Consider the following 15,733-nt stretch of genomic DNA (forward strand, 5'->3'; position numbering starts at 1 on the left):
GCAAAAGAGAGGTGTGTTGCAGAGTTGCTGGCTGGAGAATCAGCGTGTCCTTTACGGGTATGGGTGGAGAGTGAAAGAGATGCTTTGGGAGTGAAGATTGGACGAAGTCACGAAGATAATGTTTATTACTTGATACAAGATCCTTTGTGTAAATCATGATAGTATGCTGGTGGAGGTGGGAGAATGGTGGTGGAAGTCATATCATCTAGCAAAAATTATTTTCACTGATTCATTTGTCTTTTTTCATCGTCCAAGAAAAGATCATATATTTTATGTACAAAAACAAATTATTTTTGTGCAAAAATAATTTTGCGAAAGGTCATTGGTTTTCCCTTAGTTTCTCATTTTTGGTCACATAGTCTTAGCAAGTCTTCGTGGGGTTTGAAGGGTTAGGGTTGATGGAGAAGATGAGAGGAGATGAAAGGTTAGGGTAGATGGAGAAGATGAGGGGAGACGAAAGGGGCAAAGTGTTTGGGTGAAGTGGAGTTGTGAGCATGGGTTTTGTAATTGTGGGTTGCATATCCAAATCGAATGAAACACATGGTTTCATTAAGGCACGTAGGACCCGACAATGCGGCGTTTACCCCTCGCGATTGCATTCAACATTTTTCTTGCATAAAAAACATTCTTTTGATAGTCCTTGTCTCGCTCTTGCCGAGAATCATGGACCCTAATTAATATTTTGGTTTTGTCGTCTTGTTTAAAAAAGTTTTGTAACGGTTGTGATGAGGTTTCAATGGGCTCTTCACCCCTCGTTTTGTATCTATTAATAAACTTAGGCCCTGTTTGGATATAGAGATGGTTTCATCTCAACTTAACATCAAAACACTAATCAAATAAATATTTTTTAATTTTAAATCGTTAATTTTTTCATCTAATCGTTATCTAATCAAATACAATTTTTCTTAATTTTCAAACAATACAAATTATAATTCAACTTCTTTAAATCTTAAGACAAATAATATTAAAAAATTAAATTCTAACAATGTTTTAACTTATAATATTTTTATTCAATTTTTTTTTCATTTTTTAAAATCTTATAAACCATCTGAGTTCAAACTAATTTACTACTATTTATAAATCATTTCACTACTATTCATAATTTTTTTTTATTTTTTTTCTTATCTCATCTCTACATCCAAACAAGGTCTTATTCAAAACTCTTAGTCTTGTACTTAATAGCCTCCCCGCAGGCGGCCTCCTCGACCTTGGTATGAGACGAAACGGGTTCTAGAGACTCTTGTACTACACTAGCCGAGCCTACTGGGGAGTAAAGGCTAGATACCCCGTGCGTAGATCAACTCGCCTTTGCCTTGGTGGTAATCACTCGGAAGCTCCACCTTTATTTTCAAGCTCACCCAATAAAGGTCCTCACCAAGACCCCCCTGAAGAAGGATCCTGCAAAGACCAGATGCCTTAGGCTTCCTCACAAATTGGGTAGTGAAGTTGAGCGAATTCAACATCGAGTATGTACCACAGAACTCAATCAAAGGGCAAGTGTTGACAAATTTTGTGGCAGAATTCACCAGCTTCCCTGAAGAGGATGAACATACACATCCTATAAAAGCCCTGGCAAGTTGTCATCGATAGCTCATCTTGTTGGGCTAGAGGGGAGTGGGGGTGCATATTGTTATAGACAAAGGTGAAAAATATGATTACGCCATTAAGCTGGCATTCAAAACTATGAATAACAAGGTGGAGTACAAGGCATTATTCCCTGACCTAATGATCACCAAGTCGCACTAAGGAAGTAGAGGTACAAGCCAACTTCTAAGTAGTGATCAGCCAAGTATGAAGGGAATTTGCCGCGAAGAGTGAAAAATTGAAAAAGTATCTAACACTAGAGAGGCCAAGCGCACCCACTTCAGATATTTCCAGATTCAACAAGTTCCAAGGGCCGAGAATCAAAAGGTAGACAAGTTAGTGCGAGCAGTGTCCAAGCAAGAACACTCTCCCATACCAAAGCGAACTGTAATTAGGACCGTCGAGATACTTGTTGTGGGGATTGAGGTAGTGGAAGTCAAGCCGAGAGCCCCAGAGTGGGTGTTGGATAGTATCAAATACATAGACGCCAACAAGGTACCCGATGACAGGTGAGAACCCATAAAGATCAAAAACAGAGTAGCTCGTTAGACTATAGTCGAGGGTGTCCTGTATTGAAGGGGATACTTCATACCTCTCTTGAGGTGCATCTCATTCAAAGAAGCCCAATATATGTTGGCAGAAGTAAACAAGGGAATTTGTGGCAACCACTCTAGAGGGAAGGTGTTGGTAGGCAAAAGTGATGAGGGCTGGGTATCAGTGGCCATGCGCTCTTCAAGATGATGAGGAGCATGTGCAGAAGTGCAAAAAATGCCAAGAGTACTCCATAGTGTCCCATCACCCTCCAGAAGAGCTGACATCGATATTTTGCCATGGCCTTTCGTCCAATGGGGAACTAACTTGGTAGGCCCCCTCTCCTCGGGTAAAGGAGGAGTACGGTTTGTAGTGGTGGCAGTAGACTATTTCACCAAGTGGGTAAAGGTCGAGACATTGGCAACAATCACGGCGAGCAGCATCACATACTTTCTGTGGAAGACAGTCATCTGCAGATTCGACATCCCCCACAGCATCATGTCAGATAATGGGAGGCAGTTTGACTCTAACCACTACTGAGATTGGTTCCAGGAACTGAGAATCAAATCCCACTACTCATCCCCAATCCAACAGGTAGGTGGAGGTGACGAACAAGACGCTGATGGGAATACTCAAGAAGAAACTTAGTGACAAGAAGGGCACTTGGGCAGAGGAACTCCCCAGAGTTCTATGGGCATATTGAATCATGGTGAGGATCTTGATGGGAGAAACTCCGTTCACCCTCACTTATGGCCATGAGGCGATGACATCGGTTGAAGTTGGGATCCTCGCATCTAAAGGGTGCGACACTTCAAGTAGGACTCCAACAATGAGCGACTAGAAGAGCAGCTTGACTTACTGGAAGAGGTCAGACTTGAAGTAGAAGTGAGAATAGCTATGAATAAGAGGAGGCATAACGAGGTTTCAACAAGTGGGTATGCCCTAGGGCATTCAAGGTTGGGGACCTTGTGTTGAAGCAGAAGGGAACAACTACCCGAGACAAAGGGAAGCTGGGCCCTCAATGGGAGGGCCCCTATGTAGTCACTGGCAACAACCACTTGGGCTCCTACTGGCTTCGAGACTCCCAAAGGAACGAGCCACCACACCCATGGAACACTGGGCGCCTGTGGAAGTTTTATTGCTAAAAGTTTTATGATTTGTAATTTATATTTCCATGTTGATGACACAAATTCGATTAATGTAAGTGTGACTTTTCAGGAATAGAACATGTAAACTCCCTATTTCCCTCAACATAATATCCACCAACGTAATCTCCACTAACATTGTTGCCATCAACGTAATCTTTGCCAACATTATCTCTATCGGCGAAATCTCTAACAACTACTTACCTCCCCACAGGGTACCAAAGGGATGAGTCACTCCTAAGTGTAGCTTTATCCCTCCTGCCCCTTGGCTACCTGACAACTTACATTCCTAGTAGGTGTCAACAAGCAGAAGTTGGTCTAGTTCTAAATTACCCGATGTCTTACCTCCTCGCGGGGCCCCAAAGGGCGAGATAAGCCTTAAGGCCATCTTCTCCCTCACGCGGCAGAGAGCGTGTCTAGCCTCTCGGCTACCAGACAACTTATCCCGACTTTCGTCATAATGAAGAGTGGTGTAATATCCCGTATTTACGTGTATTTTTATTAAAAGATTATTTAAATTACTATAAATAGTGGTTCTCTTGTTTTAAATTTAACGTGTTAATTGTTTGATTTATTTTATGATTTTTAAGTTGTTAAATTTATTTTAATGTGCTTTCTTGATATTAATTATTGTTTTACATTTAAATTACTTTTTGCTTTAATTATTTTAATTTACTAATGTATAGTTTTAGTGTTTTTACTTGGCTTTTATTTATTTATTTTTATTGTGCTTTTTTATTTCTTAGATCCTTATTTTCAAATTGAGCTTATTTTTAGTGGGTTGTTCTTTGTTTTTGGGCCAAAATCCCTTCATTTTCGGGCCCAGCCCATGTGCTTCATAACCCAGCCCCTTATTTTCCCCAAAACGGCGCCGTTTTGCACCTAGCCCTTAGGGCTTTTCTTCTTCTTTCTTTCCTCTTCCTCTACCACATGCCCTACCTTATTTCTTCATCATTTTCATTCATTTTCTCATTTGTTTTCGCCACTGTTGCTGCTTCTCTTCTTCTCCTTCGTTTGTTTTTCTTTTCTTCCGCTGTTGCTTTGATTGCCTTCTTCCTCTTCGGTTTCATGTATTGTCTACATCTGGACTGCCGAAGCTCCTCCTCCACTTTTGTTTGAGTATTAGCTTGCATTTTCATCTCCAAGTTTTCTTTGGGTTGTAAAACTGTGCATTACCCTTCTCTCTTGCATTTATTTTTCCCATGTTTTTGCTGATTTTTGCAGGTCAATTTGTGGGGTCTTGCCTGTTTTTTGCCCAATTTCATGTTCAGTTTCTCTCTTATTTTTCCTTTAGTATTTTCGTATTTATGCTTGAGTGAAACCCTTGAGATTGTTTGGTGTTTTTGGCCTCCAACTGTGCCCTGTTTTTGGTCTAAATCCGTGGGTTGCATTTTTGGTTTCTTGGTATTTTGGTGCTACCGTGAGCTTCATTTTCAATTTTGTTGATTTTTGGTTCCTGCCGTTAGCCACATTTTTCCAGCCATCATCTTTCAGATTTGCCTTTAGCATTGTAAGTAATTTTCCAAATACATTTTTAAGATTTACATATATTTTGCATTAACAATTCTTTGTGACCTGGTTGGTTTTGCCGGACGTTGAGTCTTAGAAGTTTGGGGGATGGTTGGATTTGACGATAGAGTTGTGTGTGAGGTTGGATTGTGTTAGGTATTTTTATGTCTTGCTTGGGTTCATGTTATACATTGCATAATTGCATGCATGTTCATGTGTATATTTGAAAACTTAGTTTTTATGTGAGAAATGGTTTTTGGGTGCGTGTGTATCATGACCCGAAGCCAAGATGGGGTATTATCTTGGTAGAGCTCCTCTGGTCACTTAGGAGCGGAATATACTAAGTGACATCCCACAGTTTGTCGCTGGGCGATAACAGGATCAGATGGGATGGTAACGCTCTCGTGTCAACTCCATGGCCTCTTTGCTGGAGGAGGCTAGAGGATGCTTGGCCATGAAAACACTGAGCGCAGAACTGGGCATCGCTTGTTAAGAAGTCACATGCACTGTCGTTACTTGTGATATGGCGAAAGGAGCCAGGGTATGTGGATGATCGTTAGGGGAGATCATGGTGCATACGGATTAAAATTGGATAATTGGTTTTGATAACTGGATTTATGTGAACCATTTTCTGAGAAAATTATGGATTTTGATATTGGGCCATTTTCTGGAAAAATGGTGGAGGTTATTTTAATGAACCTGGTTTTGGATCAAATGAGATTTTTGGCGTGTGTTGAAAAATAATTATTTTCTAGAAAAATGAGGTTTTGGGGTTTCATGAATATTTCATCATACGCACGCATAATTGTTGTTGCATGAATGTATTTTTATCTCTTGGGCTATTTGGTCTATTATTTACTTGTGGTACTGTTTCATGGTACTGTAGATTTTGATCAGATGAGGATGCGGCTCTGCCGGAGGAGTGATTAGGGACCACTTTCTCGTGAGATGGGATTGATGTCCCGCTTTTGGTTGTTATATTTTGGTTTATATATGTTTTTAATTAGATAACTGTAACATCTTTTGAAACGCTTGTATTTAAACGAATTTGTATTTAACAATTTTGGTACTTAGTTGATTGACTTTAATTTATCCGCTGCGTCTTTTGTCTTACATGTGTTGCATGTGCACACACTTAACACTTGTCGTTAGAGTGTATGACTCATGTTGTCATCATCTCGACGCCTCAATTCCCACATTTTCATACGTGGGAGTTGGGGGCATTACAAATGGGACCAGCACCAACCTGACCCAACATTTACCTTCCCTGCGATGACAGCGGGCAGGAGCGGGTCCAGTCCTAAACTATCCGAACAACTTACCTCCCCGTGAGGGTCGATAGGCCCCTGCAATGGCCTGACCTCCCTCACGGAGAAGAGAGGGTCAAACCTCTCAGATGGCCAAACAACTTACCTTGCCCCATCACGGCGAAGTGTGGACCAGTTCCTCAATTGTTTGACTAATTACCTCCCCGAAGGGACCAAAGGGGTGAGCTTAGCTTAAGGCATCCATGCCTTTCTCTCAGCGGAGTGCGTGAACAATCCTTCGACTACCCGACACTACTCGAGAACGCCAAACAACTAACGCCTCACCTCTTCGACAATGTAGCCCAGATTTGAAATTTGGCACTTGTGGACTAAAGATGAGTTGTGTTAACTTGTTTACTTTTTCCAGAGATGTGTTAGACTCCTCGAATATGTGATGACTTGTCCCTCCCCAAGGAGGCCAAAGAGTAAGGTTTAGCCCAAGGCATCCTAGCCTTTCTCCTCAAGGGATGTGGGCCCAATCTCTCCACAACACGGCTTAACTCCCTAAGAGCTCTACCAGATCGGGATTATACGATTATGTTGAAGGGTCAATCTAGCTTATGGATTGTTCATAGACGAATGGCGTCATCCCTCACTCAATACACTCCCTCAAAGCATGCATAATAAATAGAAAATATATATACAAAATACAAACAAAGGAAAGCGAAGGAGGCGAACTTGCATAAGAAGGAGAAGGATACGAACATATTATTTCATTAATATTACAAAGTAAAAATGAAGGAAAGCAAAAAATATACATCAGCACAAGGAAAATGTTCAGCTGGCGGGGTTGGCGCTAGCAGGGTTGTTTGAGAGTGCACTTAGGATAAGCTCTTTCCCTACAAGTCACCTTGCTCCAAGGCTGCCGGATCAGGAGGGAGATCTCATATTTTCAGAGCTCTCATATTACTCTGGGGGTTCAGGACCACATGATTCCTTATTTTCTCCAAACCCTCCAGGTAGCCGTAATTCCAGGCATCATCACCAACCAAATGGACGTGAGACAACTCCTAGCGCAGTGGGGGCAGGGCAACTTTGGCACTGTCGAGGAGAAAGCACATGTCCCAGATGGTTGTCTCATGGGCGGCTATCACCAGGTTGGCCTCAATCTTCTTGGGCTCCAAGGCCTTCACTCTCTTAGACTGCTTCTTGAGAGAATCCTTCTACTCTTGGAGAGACTTGGAGGCCTCATCAAACTTCCCCTCAATCCACTTGTATGACCGAGCATCGGAGTTGTGCTGCTTATTTAGTCACGAGTTCTTGGCCTAAAGCTTTTCTAGCTCCTGTTGCTAGTGGTCAAAGGACTCCTAAAGGTTGTCCCTTGCCTTTGTTGAAAGTGCTACTTCAAGGCTGTGTGAAACGGCTTTTTCTTGGAACCTTGCCAAATCGAAATTGAGTTGGGCCTTGCATCTATGAAGGCAGAGTATCCTCTTCTACTTCTGCCGCCGGTTGAACTGCACGCCTGACAAGGGTTTCCTCTAGCTCCTCCTTTCTCTTTCTCTCTCTACTTTGGCACAACGAAGGGTCAACCATGCCAAAGAACAGAGCGCTTGGCTCTAGCTTTCCAGCTCCTCCCAGCCATCCACAATGAACGCTACCAACTGCTCCATGCTTTACCATGAAAAATCCAAGTTAGCTTTTTTTTTGGGGGGGGGGGGGGGGGGGGGGGGGGGACATGCAAAGAAAGCTTAAAAGGAAATGATAGATAATGGATAGCTAATCTCTGAGAAGAGCTCCGTTGGCTTTCAAGCCAGCTCGTGGACTAGGCCTAGGCGAGTCTCATCTGCGGCTAGCCATGAAGCAATGCTGCTCCTCTCCTTAGAAAGGCTTCCGATCATGTCTCCATCACCTGCCGGGGATTTAGATCTACTACAAATTCCACCAAGGATGGACCTCCCTCGCCCTTGCCTTCCATGGCATGTTTGGGAATCTCCCCAACCCTTAGACCCATGGAAACTACTAGCGCCCCAACAGCTGCCAAAGTGTCAATACCAAGACCGAGGGAGACTTCCCCACATTCCTCTGTAGCTTTCGTTCTTGCCCCTGCTTCGACACCAGCCCTTGTTGACACCAAAGCCGGGATGGTGGGGGCTCACTGCCCTCACCAACTTTAACTCCAGCTTCAGCCTCTACTGAAGCTGAGGGCCGAGATGGTGTAAGTGGAGGGTAGTTCAGCCCTGCCATTGGCCGTAACAGCTGAAACTTCATTGACCTCTACTAACTCCACCGTGACCTCAGTATCAGGTGCAACTACCAAGACCTCCTTGGCCCATGACAAGGCTCCTGCTATCTCCCTTTCGACCTCCGCATTGTTGCCCACCAAACTAGGCTAGGTCAAAACGACCTCAACTTTTAGAGAGTAAGGAATGGGAGATCCGGGATATACACCCAATCAAAGAGGTCTTCGCCCTTAGTAGGCACTTCTCAGGCGAGGGTGAAGGGACCTTTTCAAGGTCAATATCTAGGGACAATGGCACTACCTATGACTCCTGGATGGGGCAATCCAGAAGAACTAAGTAGAATCGCAAGGAGAGCAATTCCTTACCGAGGGAAAGCTCCACGATCCCCTTCTTACTCGGTGGGGTTAGAGACTAAAGTAATGGGGAGCATTCTCCCTGGCTGATCTAGATCAACCATAGGAGAGTTGTCACGGACTTGCTAAAGGGGGGCAACACCACCCTTACCACGGGAAGAAATAGAAGAAGGCGCAGCCCGATGAGGTGGTATGGACACCACCTCTTTCTTCGGTGATGACATCTTAGGGCTGTTGAAGGGGCACCCTCTTAGAAGTCTTCCTTGAAAGGGGGATGGGTGTTTCATCAGAGTCGGCATTGGCAGGAGACTCCCTCCATTCTTCCCCTTCCCCTCCATAGGTGGACTAAGGGAACACCTGTGGACCTGAGGAACAATCGCCTACATTGGGATGCCCTAGTCTGTAAAATGTGAGTTGGCTAGGGGAGGCAATTACTGCTATAAGTTGTTGTCATCCAGCAAGGTCTCTGAGAGAACATCATTTGAATGGGCCTTCACCCAAGCCCGAACAATCTTGATACGACTGATTGCTTTGGGATTTGCCATGGGCCTGACACTTTTGTTGTCCCTCACAACCCCCCAAATGGCTCGAACGTGGTACTTGCGCTGATTGACTTGCCCGACTGGGAACTCCCATCCTCTGCTGGACACAAAGAAGAAGTGCTTGGATTGAGTGGAAACTGGAGGTATTCCCACTTTACCTCAAAAGGTTGTGGGTAAGGAGAAACCCTAGGGCGGTGAGGTCGAGTTGATTAGAACCAACCTCCTCCAAAGCCTACTGCCATATGACGCAATAGCACACCAGGATTCTCCATGCATTTAGGCAGAGTTGGGCAGGAGCCAAACTCAGAAAGTCCAACACATCGCGGACTGGTCGGCAAAAAGGTAGCCTAAGGCTGCTGGAGAACATGTTGAGGTATAGAGCCATCTTCGACGGGTACCCTTTAGAATCCACTAAGCCCTCGTTGGGTGACGACGCCTTCAGCTCAACAATACCAGGAACCTTTAACTTCATTCTCAACAACTCCAACTCATTGGGAGTCACCACCAATCGCCACATGAAGCCATCAAATCTCTGAGCTTCAATGCGGACCTTAGGCAGGTCCAGGTCCCAGGGGTTCATGAGGGACCAGAAGGCTTGGTTCTTAGGGGTAGGACATGAAGAATTCTTGGGAGCTATGAGAATGCGAAGACAAAAGGCAGAGCACACAGACTAGTTTGGAGAGGAAAGAAAGAAACTCAAAGCACTCTAAGAAAGGGAGAAGAGATAAAGCGAGCCAACTACAAAGGGAGCATGCTTAAATAGGCTCTAGGCAATGGTTGGAATCTCAGAGGCATGGGAACACACGTGCCCCATGAAGCCAGCGAGCCCAACTCGAATCTCGCGGCGTGTACTGTATGATGCAACGTGGGGGGAGCCGCTTGACACCATTAATGCGGAAGGGACAAAACAGATGCAATCAAGTGTTGGAATTCAACCATTAGAAAACGTGCTGATAAAATTGGGAGGGAGACTATTGAACGCTGCATTAGATGATGAAAAGACCAAGCAGAGGTGGGGAACTTGACATGTCGAAGATCTGGGAAGTAAAATGGTTGCCCCTTTTGAGAAAAGAGGAGATCAAACGGTAACAACCGCTAGAAGACATAAAGAAAAATGCAAGAAGAAATTCCCATTGAACGATAGGAATTGGTGGGGTAACTATAAGGGGATTCCACCCCCTTCCCATGGCCCAAAGGCCCAGAGGATAAGCCCAATTATGGGGAGCCCAGCCCGACCGGATGGCCCCTCCTCTCGCTAGGGGCCTCTGACCCAAAGCTAGTAGGAAAGACAAAGATTGAAAAGTGTCAGAAGTTCTAACTACCTACTGCAATAGAAGACAAGCGGGTCGCGTGTCTTGGGTAAATGTGTTTGATTACAAAGATTTTGTAAACATTTTACTTGAACTGAGTATGATTAGGGAATTAAATTTCTTTCTTGGAATTCAAATTAAATAAACTGAAGAAGGAATATTTATTTCACAATCTAAATATGCTAAAGATCTTGTTAAGAAATTTGGCATGGAAGGGAAGATACATGCTCACACTCCGATGAGCACTTCAGTTAAAATATGTTCAGATTCTACAAGTAAGAGCATTGATCCTACTCTCTACAGAAGCATGATAGGAAGTATTCTTTACATTACTGCTAGCAGACCTGATATTGCTTTTAGTGTAGGCGTCTGTGCGTGATTTCAGGCAAATCCTAAAGAATCACACCTCACTGCAGTAAAAAGAATCCTGAAATACTTGAGTGCTATGGTTAATTCTGGTATCTGGTATTCCAAAGATTCAAATCTAAGCCTGGTTGGTGATGTTGATGACAGAAAAAGCACCACATATGGTTGTTTTTATGTCAGTAGCAATTTGGTAGCATGGATGAGCAAGAAGCAAAATTTCATCTTCCTATTTACTGCTAAAGCCGAATACATTGCGGCAGATAGTTGTTGTACTCAGCTTCTTTGGATGAAAATATGCTTGAGGACTATGAGTTCTCTCAAGATACTATGACTATTTATTGCGACAATACAAGTGCCATTAGTATTTCGAAGAATCCTATGCAACATTCAGGAACCAAGCACATAAATATAGGGCATCACTTCATACGAGACTTGGTTGAAACAAAGGTAGTGTCACTAGAACATGCTGATACCGAACACCAATTGGCAGATTTGTTCACCAAACATTTAGATGGTCTAAGGTTTGAGTTTCTAAGGAAGGTCATTGGTGTGTGTAACATGCCTTAAAGTTTTTTTAATCATAATAAAAATTTAAATGTATATAATATATAATAAATAAAAATGGAAGTTCTTTTTGCTACATATTTTTTCCTTTTTCAAAAACTTTGTGCTACTTTTTTTTGCACAGTATAGGTATTATGACTATACTGAGTCTTTGAGCTTTATGACTCCACAATTTTATTTGGCTGGGTTTGAGGTTGATCTTATCTGGTATGTGTTTTTGCTTTTGATGCACCACTCTCAAAGAAGACCACCCAAGGATTCTACTCTCAGGACTATGAGGAATTTTAGTCTGACCTCCTAACAACCTGATCACAAAATGCTTATAAAAAAGAGGGGCAAGAGTCTATGCCTCGAATTGACTAAAACTAGTTGAACCTATTGCCAAATTGAAAAAGGTCTCCTTTTGCCATGCATTAAGGCCGATCCTTATAGAAAAAGTCGAGTGTTCAAAAGTTATTGTAGAAAAAATCATTGCATCAGTCATTATGGAAAAAGATGTGCAATACAAACTGGACATATAGAGTGAAGATGGATTTGTGCTTGGAGGGAGTTGCTTTTTCAGGTATCTAGGCCATAGTATAAAGTTTAACTTTCAAGGAAAGCTCACTCCTATTGATATAAAAAATAAAAGTAAAAAAATCAAAGAAAGGGGGAGTACAGAAAAGATAAAAAAAATAATAGAAATATTTTGGAAAGATTTTTATTCCTCACTCACACACACATGAATCCTTAGCAGGTCATCTATTAAGAAAAATGCCCAAACAAGGAAACTACTAAAAAAGGCCCATGCTTTGTGAAAAATATGTGATATTTTGGTTTGCTTTTCTGGCTCTTTAAATTTTTCTTCCTTGTCTGTTTTTTTTTTTAATTTAAAAAAGGGGGCCTAAATAACTGGACTTAATGAGGAGAGTTCCCTCTAAGGCATACTCTACGTGTTGAGAAAAAAAAGGGGACCTATGTGCATGGCACGTTTCAGGCTTTGAGCATGATGTTGGAAATAAAGCTGCTCTGCAGAATTAACTGCATGACATCTCCACTAATCCATCATTAATCCCCAATTCTCATTTCCCATAACCTTGGTTGCCTTCTCCGATACTCATTGAGAAAGAAAAACCCCAAACTCTATTCGTGCTTTCTGAAACTTCCTTCTTCGTGTTAATCTTTCTACACGACCTCAAGGTGAGTTATCTTTTCTGAATATACTTTCTGAAGGTTGTTTGTCTCTTGAGGATGCCTCTTAGGGATTTACTGATCGTGCTTCTTCAAAATAGCTTAAGCTTTCAGATCTGTTAGAAGGGGTTAGATACATTTAAAAAAAAAAACATGCATGTTGGGTTTTGTTGAGAAATGTGATGAATAGAGTCTGTATGACTTTGTTTGGCTAGTCTTAATGTTGTTATTCTTCACTCTGTACTGAATGATTTTTCTAGGATTAGATAATTTTTCATAATTTTTCCCACCTTATAAAAATTTATGAACGTATATGTGATTTCTGGAAACTTTTCTAGAAATATGAGTATGAATGGGTAATTTTTTTAGGAGATATTATTTCCCTTTGAGATCAGGTTACGTCAATATTTGTGAAGAAAAGTGAATCTAGGTACCTTATGACACTGTGTGTTTGTCATACTCAGAAAGGATTATTTTCTTGTGTAGACGAAATACAGAACTATTGCAAAGAAAGCTAAATTCGATCAGAAGGTACCTCCAGAAAAATCTTCGAGTAAGGAGGAATCTGAATCACTTGAGAAAATACCAAAGAATGCTAAGGTAGTAGACAAAGGGTCAGCTCCGAATAAGGGAGTAGGGAGTACTTCAAAACCCTCCTCCACAGGCTCAAAACCACCCAAGTTCTCTAGTAAGGAAGCTGAGATTGCATACAACATAGTTTTCTCTAAAAGAAACGTACTTGGAGAAAGAGAGGTAACCTTAAATGACCTGAATGAACTTGAGTTTGAATTTATCGCCCATAATTTTGATGACAGGGAGTGGGACAAGATCACTGAGGGAGCTTCTACTCCCTATATTGAAATTGTTAGAGAATTCTATGTTAATGCTTTACTAAGTGTTGATAACAATTTCATTACATTTGTGGTGAGGGGAGTTGACATGATTATCACTCTCGAGATCATAAAAAGGTTCTATGAACTCCCATGTGTGGAAAACCTAGGTTTTTCATACAAGGGTATGGGGACCCCATCTAAGGCCCAAATGAAAGATCTGTTTGCTGGGAATAGCGCACCTGCATGGCTCCCAAAAATTCATAGACTCTCTATAAAATCTATGCTCCCCGAATATAGGTTCTTGGCCAAAGTGGTTTTGAAAAATCCGTGGCCCATCTCTAGGCATTCTGAACTTATAGTTGAGAAAGGCCAATTTATGTATGCTTTAGTGAAAGGTATACCTATAGACCTCTCCTCCCATATTGTTGATGTGATTTCCTATGCCAGATAAGGAAAGTTTGCCATTTGGAGGTCTTATCACTAAATTGGTCAGAATATCTAAAGTTCCGTTGAGAAGCACCGAGGCCACAATCAAAATGTATGGGAACATCTCTGCCAAAACTGTATCCAAGCTAGAAGCAGTAGTTGGTTTAAAGAAAAGGAGTCATGCTGAGGCATCCACATCCTCTAATCCTCCCCCAAAACAATCCATTGAAGTAGTTGAACAACTTCAACTTTTGCAATAAAAAATTGACTCTTTTGTGGACAAATGGGAAGAAAAGATGGGGAAGATTGATCAAATGCTTGTAGATCAGCAAGATGAATCATAAAAGATAAATGACAGGCTGTAGCAAATTGTATTGGATGTGGACCAGATTTTAAAAACAGTCACTCCACCTGAGGATGAAGAAAAATTTGACTCTGACTGATGCTGCCAGACATAGGGGGAGAAGGGATGAAGGGCGGGCAGAGGGAGTTGGGAGCTGGGCAGTGCTGACAACATGCCACCACCACCACCACCACCATGTCTTTTGAAAATTTTTTGAAAAATTTTATTTCAAGTTTGGGTTATACATTAAACAATGATTTGTGTGTTTTATTTTGCGTACGACATTAAACTGATATTTGTGTGTAGGTTTAGACTTATTGATACTTCACATATTTTGCTCTGATGTAATTTGATATGAAGTATGATTGTCTATATGAGATCTTTGTTGGTGGTTGGTTAGTTATTTTTGCAGGTTAGATTACATTCATCTATTATAAGTTGGCATCATCAATCAGCCAAATGGGGAGATTGTAAATGTTATTTATGTTTGGCTAAGATTAGATGAGTCTGTATTTAAAATTAAATCATGGATGAATGTAAGTTTTAATAGGACACTAGGATTACATCCGATAAAGATGAGTTTTGAATAAGAGGGTATTCGATAAGGATAAGTATTCGAGTTGTAACTCTTATCAAATCTTGTTTAAAATATAAGATAAGAGTTTACAAGTGTCCTATGTTGGTTCAAGTCTAAAAATCAATTGAAGAGATAAGGACGCAGGCTTTATTAAAGAAACTGAAGCATATCTGAATTCAATGTGACCTAGAAGAAGTGATCTAGTTTGAGATGTTCGCAAATCGTTAGCAACATATATGATTGAGATTCTAGATAAATCTGTCAGCATTGTTTATTTATAAAGGAGTCGGCTGAGGGTTAAAAAGAAACTTAAACAGTACATATTCACAAGCATTGAGATCTTGAAGATCTGGGTAGAACTTCAAGAGATTGTGTACGAGAAAATTCTTGAGGGAAGGATTTTCCAAAAATCTCAATCCATGAGATTGAGTGAGAGCATACTCCAAGGGGAAGTTGCAATGTTCGAGTTCAACCACTAGAGATTCTAGTAGGAAAGACAAAGATTGAAAAGTGACAGAGGTTCTGACTACCTACTGCGGTAGAAGACAAGCGGGTCACATGTCTTGGGTAAACGTGTCTGATTACAAAGATTTTATAAACGTTTTACCTGTAATCTTTTCAATCAATAAAATTGGCTTTCCTTGGTTTGGTAAACCCTTTGAGGAAGTTCTTCAAAGGGTTTTCCTTCGTAACCAAATAGTGTGTTAAAGTTATTAATATATATTGGTTACTAATCGGTGCTAATAGTTTATGGTGAGTGTTAGTGTGCATAATCAGGTGTACTTTAGAAATTTTAGGAATGACACCTTAAAGCTTTCCATTTCATTAGAAAATTTTGATTCTACGGTCCTCAAAATTACACCTTAAAGCTAGCCGCCAACGTGTATATATATATATATATATGACATGGGAACTTTATATATATATCTATATATATACTAGTAAAGTACCTATGTGCAAGGCACATATGTCCAATTTTATGTGCTCAATTTC

This window comes from Carya illinoinensis, chromosome 4 (assembly GCF_018687715.1).
Source record: "Carya illinoinensis cultivar Pawnee chromosome 4, C.illinoinensisPawnee_v1, whole genome shotgun sequence".
In the NCBI taxonomy this organism is placed as follows: Eukaryota; Viridiplantae; Streptophyta; class Magnoliopsida; order Fagales; family Juglandaceae; genus Carya; species Carya illinoinensis.